At 35.0% G+C, this 8,476-nt stretch overlaps 1 pseudogene; it reads left to right on the forward strand.

The window, feature by feature from the left end:
• The first annotated feature begins 6,885 nt into the window (after positions 1-6,885).
• LOC138164093 (U5 small nuclear ribonucleoprotein 40 kDa protein pseudogene) lies at positions 6,886-8,114 on the forward strand (annotated as a pseudogene).
• Positions 8,115-8,476: the final 362 nt, after the last annotated feature.

The following is an 8,476-nucleotide window of genomic DNA, read 5'->3' on the forward strand; positions in this document are numbered from 1 at the left end:
GGTATATAATTTAAAAATTATTGGACTACCTGAAAGTCATGATTGGAGAAAGAACCTAGATATCACATTCCAAGAAATTATCAAAGAAATTTGCCCCAGTATCATAAAACCACAGGGTAAAATAGAAATGGAAACAATTTACCTGAAAGAGATCCCAAAACAAAATCTCCCAGTAATATTATAGCAAAATTCTAGAGCTCTCAGGTCAAAGAGAAAATACTTCAAGTAGCCAGAAAGAAAGCTTTCAATTACTGTGGAGATCTAATCAAAATCACACAAGATTTAGCAGCTACCATTTCAAAGGAGTGAAGGGCTTGGAATATGATGTTTTGGGAGGCAAAAAAAAGCTGAGATTACAACCAAGAAACATCAACCCAACAAAACTGAGTATAATCTTTCAAGAAAAAAAAATAGGTATTTAATGAAATAGAGGACTTCCAAACATTCTTGGTGAAAAGGCCAGACCTGAATAAAAAAGTTGACTCTCAAATATAAAAGAATTGTAAAGGTCAACATAAAAGAGAAATCATAAAAGACTCAAGGTTAAATGATTTATAGCTCTATATTAAGAAATTAAAATACTGATTTGGTATTTTATATTTGATCCATCCTGCAATTGATTCCATTTTGTAACTTCCTGAGCCGTGTTTCTTTGTCTCTCAGTTAGGTTCAGAAGTTCAAGAGTCCAGAAGTTCAGTTTTTCTCTCTCAGAGTTAAACTTAAAAGTTTTCCCCCCTATAAGTCACTTTAATTGAAGGAAAAATGTTATCTTTGTACAACTAGCTGTGCTTGTAGAAGAAGTCTGTTATCCTTGAAGGGTGCAGGTAGATGTCAAGGAGTCTGGTCTGTTATCTCTGCAACACTGGCTGTTCTTCAAGAAAGTCTGGTCTGATATTTCTGTGACACTAACTGCAAGTGTATATCACCAATGAGGTTTCCCTAGCAACAAGGTGGAAGGAGGGGTTGATGCTAGTCCTGCATTTCAGACTTCGATAGAATCATATTATTTTCTGTCCTCTATGATGCTTCATATTGTTTTCAATCCTATTGTTTTCAATCTGTGGAGCATCCTTTCCTTTGATCTCTTGTACTTAACCAAACTATATGAAAACTAATAAGCCCTACCTCATGATTTTTTGGCTGACTGAGGAGATAAGAGACTCATTTTGTTTGTAATTGCTAGTCTTACCAATAAATTGAACATACTCAGAAAAAAAGTCATAAAATAGGTTAAAAATTAGCAAAACAAATTTGAAAAGTCCTTACCATTAAAAGCTACTATAGCAATGAAGAAGATCAAAACACAAACTCAGAGGAGGATAACAATGTCACAGTGCCTACATGCAAAACCTCAAAGAAGAATATGAACTGGTCTCAGGCTCAAAACATTGTTTTTTTTTTTTGAAGAGTTCAAAAAGGATTATAAAAATCAAGTAAAACAGAAGAAAAATTGGGAAAAGAAATGTGCTATGCAAGAGAATTATGAAAAACGAGAGTCAACAACTTGGAAAAGGAAGCACAAAAATTGACTAAAGAAAACAATTTCTTAAAGAATAGAATTAGACAAATAGGAAGAAATCCACTGAAGAAAACAATTCTTTTAAAGTAAAAAGTTTTTCCACAAACAAAAACAAAGCAATCAAGATTAGAAGGAAAGCAGTAAGCTGAGAAACAAATTTTGTAGCCATTGTTTCTACTAAAGGACTCATTTCTTCAATCCATAGAGAAGTGAGTCAAATTTATAAGAAAAGAAGTCATCCCCCAAATGATAAATGGTCAGAGCATATGAACAGCCAGTTTTCAGATGGAGAAATTAAAGCTATTTATAGTCATATTAAAAAAATGTTCTAAATCACAATGGATTAGAAAAATGCACATCAAAACATCTCTGATGTATTACCTCAAACCTATCAGATTGGCTAATGTGACAAAAAGGGAAATGGTAAATGTTGGAAAAGATGTCAGAAAATTGGAACACTTTGGTGGAATCGTGAATTGACCCAACCATTCTAGAGAGCCATATGGAATTCTGACCAAAAGGTTTAAAACTGTGCATACCCTTTGATCCAACAATAATATCACTACTGGTTCTGTATCCCAAAGAAATAATAAAAAAGGGAAAAAAGACCTACATACACACAAAAAAAATATTTATAGCAACTCTTTTTTGTGGTGACAAAGAATTGGAAATTGAGGAAATGTCCATCAATTGGGGAATGACTAAATAAGTTGTGGTGTATGAATATAACAGAATATTATTGTTCACAAGAAATAATGAGCAGGCAGATTTCAGAGATACCTGGAAAGAATTATAATGAACTGATACTGAGTGAAGCAAGCAGAACCAGGAGAACATTGTATACAGTAATAGCAACATTGGGCAATGATCCATTATAATAGACTTAGCTCTTCTCAACAATACATTGAGCCAAGAAAATTTCAAAATATTATGACAGAAAATGCTATCCACAACCAGAAAAAGAACTATGGAGTCTGAATAAAGATCAAAGTATACGATTTTCACTTTTTTCATGGTTTTTCCCTTTCAATCTGTTTCTTCCTTTATAACATGATCAATATGGAAATGTTTAACATGATTACACATATATAACCTATATCAGATTTCTTGTCATCTTGGAGATAGGGGAGGGAATTGTGGGAGGGAGAAAAATTTGGAACTCAAAATCTTATAAAAATTAATATTGAAAACTATCTTCTCATATAATTGGAAAACATAAAATACTATTTACTAAAATACAAAAACAATTAAAGACCTATATAGAACCTAAATGAAAAGTTAGATTAAACTCTGCTACATATCAAGTGGATTCCAAAGAGGGTGTGGGTAATGGGGTTACTATAATGCTATCAGGTGAAATAAAAATAAGTAAAATTAGTAATATCAATAGAGATAAGGAAACTAAATTGTCCCTAAAGGAGCAGTAAACAATGAGCCAATATCAATATTAAACATTTGCGGTAAATAGGACAGCCTCTGACTATATAAAGTAAAAAATAAAAACTATAAAATGATATAGTAACTGAAAAAATGGAGAATTAAATATTCTACTTTTAGGGCTGGATATAACTAACATAAAAATAAACAAAGGGGAGAATATGAAAAAAAAACTATTGAAAAATCAAGAGCTAAAAAGATTTGTGATGCCTTCTGAATGAGACCATTAAAATGTAAATATTTCTCAACACTATTTATCCCTTTAAAAACAGACACAGAAAAACTGCCAACAAATGCTAAAATGCTAAATATATTTTATAGACCATTACACAATAAAAATGTTTCTCAATTGATGTAGAGATAGAAAAAAGGATACCACTTAAGCAGTGTTCAGGTCAAATAAAAAAATCACATAAACAATATCTGTGAAAGACAGTGATGTTGATGAGAACTGTTGGATGAATTCTTAAGCAAACAAGGTATAATTACAGGAACAAATTATAAATATATTCAAGTCAATAAGTAATCAATAATTGCAATGTAAGTGCTGACAAATAAAAAGCAAAAACCCCCACATCAACTAGGTAACCATTTAATAAGAGGAGAGAATATGCAAACGGTATGTATAAAAAAGTTATAGACATGATAAATTAAAGATAATTTCAGAGGGAAATCATACACTTCAAAGAGGACTAAGAAAAGTTTCTTGTAGAAAGTGATATTTTAGATAAGACTTGAAAGAACCTCTTAAAAAGTAGATAATGTCAATTATAAGAAATTATAAAAGCTCTTTTATGAACAAAGTCAATGTAACTTGAAAAAGGAGAACAGTAGACTAAAAGAAAAGGTTTTATATCAAATATTGCTGTTAAGGGATTTGTGTCCAAGATATGACTAAGAGAAACATTTGGCCAAAAATTGTTCTCAATAGATTATCAAATTTTATTGAAAGACAGCTCAAAAATAATTATTAATAACTTAACTATTATTAATAACAAACTATTAACAAATATATAGATCTTCTAAATCATTAAGATTTTTTAAAGATGAGGTTTCACTTTATATTAAGCAAATTGATGAGAAAAAATGAGAAAAATAAAAAAATGAGAACAAAAATATAAATAATTTTGGCAGGGTGATTGAAAGATGGTACACTCATGCACTGTTGTCTGAGATATGAATTGGGTCAATCATCTTAAAAATTAGTTTAGAACCATGATAAGAAAGGACAAAAATTTCCATGCTAGTAAATGTTTAACAACCAGCTCTGTAAAAGAATATATACATATATTTATATACACACAATTATATACATGTATGTATTATGTGTACATACATATACATACATACACACATGAATATATTTGACCACCAAACAAGGAAGATCAAATTACAAGTAAAGTAAGTCAGGTTAACATTCTGTTGGAATCTATTGTCCTCTCTACATTTAAGATTCTCTTCTGGTGAACTTTTGACCTTCTAAAGAAAAGTATACCTTCTAGTTTATCTTTCTCTTTATAAGATATGAGAACCCTTAATGTCATATGTAAAGGTTTTGGAGGCATCTTAAATTATTATTATTATCATTTTAGGAAAAGTACAGTTCCATCTATCTATAATGTAATTTTAGGTTTGAGGGTAGGGAATTAGAATTGGGTGGGGTTGGGGGATATAGCAGAAATCTGAAGAAAAGATTAGCATGAAGCACAAGGTAAAAGTAAAAATAAGTAAATTAATATAAAGCAAAATAAAGCAAAAGAGACAAATTGAAGAAATACTGAAAACATTCCGTTTGGGCATAGGGGAGATGCAACTCTTTATGTGAAAAACTGGACCTGGAATTTACATTTCATTCCTCTTATTCTAGGAAAAATAAAACAAAAACAAACAAAACAAAACAACAATGAAAACTAAAGGTGATTTTAAAAAAATTATCAGAATCATTTATTAAATGAAGATCCACATTTATTTGAACAGTGTTACCCCGTTTTCCCTTGGACCTTATTAAAGGAAGATGAATATAAATGCATTTGAGGAGTGGAGAAAGCTAATGAAGGAAAAAGAATCACACACATACACACACACACACACACATACACACACACACACAGTGAGAAAAAAAGAGAAAGAGAAGCATACTCCATTCCCTTCCATTTATTTCTATTCCATTAGAAATAGTTTAAGCACTACAAAATCTGTCTGACAGGTTTAGATTTCTGATTGTTCATGTTATTTATAAAGAAGAAAGAGTGCTAGAACTGTTCAGTGAGCAAACTGGGATGTATGATGTAAGAATTGACTTTGGCATACCTCAAAGGACTATGACTAATTTTGTTTGTTATATTATCACTGGATTTGAAAGTCTAATATGGCATTTACATTTGTATTGTGTGTCATTTGCAGAAACATTGCCTGGATTTTACTAGCTTCCTATCCAAAAGCCACTAAGGTCCCTTTACAAATATGGTATTCTATTCCTGATGAACTTTGGCTTTGAAGAGATCAAAATAAACAAACAAACAAGAAACATGGGGCATTTCACTAACAGAATCCTTTTGCCTCACAAATGAGGAATAATTGGACATAGCAAAAGGACATTTTTTCTTTAAAAAAAATTTTACACTTCCTTACAGGCACGTACTTGTTTGTAGTCTTTTTCATTTGACATAATTCTACCATCTGTGCTTGATCCGTACAGAAACATCTCCATAGCTGAAGGGATAAAATGGCACTTGTATATGAGATTTACAATAAATAAAATGTTTTACATAACAAAGTGGGGAAAAGCTTCCTCCTCAGGGGGCTAATACCACTTGTTTATTGGAGATATATTAAAATAAATTGTTCTGAGAAAATGTGGGTGAGCTAGTTCAACAGCAAGATGAAGATAATGATTCCTTTCTAGGCCTCCTGGTGTTCTCTAAAGCTGAATCACCTGAAACAATATGGAAGTGATGAGAAATGGGAAAACTGAGTTTTTGATTTATTGTGAAAATCTGGTTGGAAAAAAAATAGAAGACTGAAAAGTCATTACAAGGAAAGTTTTTACCTTTATTTTTTTAAAGTGGACTGGTTATGAATTTTATAATTTTAAAAATATAGGAGCCTAAGTTTAAGCTTCCTTTTTATGATCTATTCCTGCTCCTCCTTTCCAATCCTGTCTGAAAATCCTATTGCTCATACAGGTCCACTGAGATTGCTTATTCTGAATAAACTGCAACACTCCAGTTGTCCTCTGCTCCTTTCTGCTCTGTGGTGATGTCATTATAGCTCCTATTATTCTATGAGAGAAAGATTAAAAAAAAAAAGATATACATCAAAAAGCTTGAACAGGACCTTGGTACACATCATTCTTGTTTATTTAAAGGAGTCTTGTGCTCAACTATTTAGTGTTTTTTTCTGTGAAGAGTCAATGGACCAGAAGGTGGCAATCCTCAGTCTCTGGCTTTCTCCTCCCCTTCTTTCTTGCCAACACATGTGGAAAATTTAGATTGAAAAGGACTTGTGGTTTTAAGGTATGTTTATTTTTTCCTTGTAATTGTGTACCCAAGAATTTTTCCTAATTGCCACATTCATGGATTTCTTTTTGCCACTATGTGACTGGTAAAAGAAGCTGGGCTGATGGTACAGTGAAAGCAAAGGATAATTAACAAAAAAGGCCAAGTTTAGCATTGGTATCCAGGAAATATTAAAAGACATCAAAGAAGAGATCTTCTGTGGGACATTCAAGAAAGGGCATAAATAGGAATCACCTAGATTTAGGAGGCATGGGTTCATAAATTCATAGACCTAGAACTGAAAGGGATGTTGGAGGCCATCTTATATAATCCCTCATTTTACAAATGAGGAAACTTAGGCCCATGGATATTTAAATATTAAGTAACTCCCTTAAAATCACACAGGTATTAAGATTAGGAGTCGAGGCTGCCATGATCGAGCAACACAAGCCGAAGGGCCCGGAGCTGTCGCTCGTTCCCCTCAAGCGGCCCCGTCATGAACAGCTTTGGGGACCAGACCTGCTGCGGGGCAGCAGCCGCCGCAGGGGGCCCTGCTACAAAGGGGTCCTCCAAGGTGTCCCTCCCTTCAGGCTCTCATCATGCTGCTGTCAGGACATGAAGGGGAAGTATACTGTAGCAAGTTCCATCCCAGTTGATCCGCCTTAGCATCTGCAGGATTTGACGGGCTCATCTTGCTGTGGCATGTGGATGGGGATTGGGACAACCACGCCACCCTGAAAGGACACAGTGGGGCGGTCACGGAGCTGCATTATAACACAGATGGGAGCATGCTCTTTTCAGCTTCCACAGATAAGACTGCTGCTGTGTGGGACAGTGCGCCTGGAGAGAGAATTAAGAGGCTGACGGGGCACACTTCTTTTGTGAATTCCTGTTACCCTGCCAGGAGGGGCCCCCAGCTAGTCTACACTGGCAGTGATGACGGCACTGTTAAGCTTTGGCATATCCAGAAGACAGCAGCTGTCCAGACATTTCAGAATACCTACCAGGTATGGACTGTGACCTTCAATGACACCAGTGATCAGATTATCTCTGGTGGCATCGACAACGATATCAAAGTCTGGGACCTGAGCCAGAACAAGCTGGCATACACCATGAGGGGCCATGCGGATTCTGTGACAGGCTTGAGTCTAAGTTCTGAAGGGTCTTACCTGCTCTCCAATGCAATGGACAACACAGTTCAGATCTGGGATGTCCGACCTTTTGCCCCCAAAGAGAGGTGTGTGAAGATATTTCAGGGAAATGTACATAACTTTTAGAAGAATCTCCCGAGGTGTTCCTGGTCACCTGACGGAAGCAAAATTGCAGCCAGGTCAGCCGACAGGTTTGTGTATGTGTGGGATACCACAAACTGCCTGGACATCCTGGCTCCGTCAATGAAGTGGCCTTCCACCCAGAGGAGCCCATCATTCTCTCTGCCTCCAGTGACACAAGACTGGGAGAGATTCAGTGAAGACCTGAAGTGGAAGACTCAAGAGTTATTTGACCTTGAGACCTTTGACCTTGGTTTGCAAAAACAGGATATAATTGAATGGCGTTGGGCCCTGTGTTCTCCCTTCCAACAAAGACCATTACTAGTCAGAGGTGAAGGGTGAATTTGCTTCCTAAGATGGCCGTATTTCCGAGGTGACATTTATCCCATCCTGACCAGTGTGGCAGAGGCAACCTCCACTTACCTCCAGAAACCATACACTGAATCTCCTGGGTTTATTTCTGGAAGAAACAAGGCTTCTTCCAAGGGACTGGCATTGTGTTAGTATGTATTTCCCAACACAGGCAGAAGGTTGGGACAGGAAATTTGAACAAAATGTGTTAGGTTTTTGTTTTGTTTTATTTTTTGATTCAGTAACTGGCTTGTATGATATTTTCTGTCATTGTTTCTCTAAGTCATTTTCTATGAAAAAATGAATAGATGCCTTTTGACAAAAAAAAAATTAGGAGTCAATATTTGGAGCTAGGGCATCTGAATCCAAGATCTATACTCTTCTACCTAATGGAAACAATG

This window comes from Petaurus breviceps, unplaced genomic scaffold (assembly GCF_028583685.1).
Source record: "Petaurus breviceps papuanus isolate PSGF00001 unplaced genomic scaffold, PetGlider_PUasm1.0 189, whole genome shotgun sequence".
Taxonomy (NCBI): domain Eukaryota; kingdom Metazoa; phylum Chordata; class Mammalia; order Diprotodontia; family Petauridae; genus Petaurus; species Petaurus breviceps.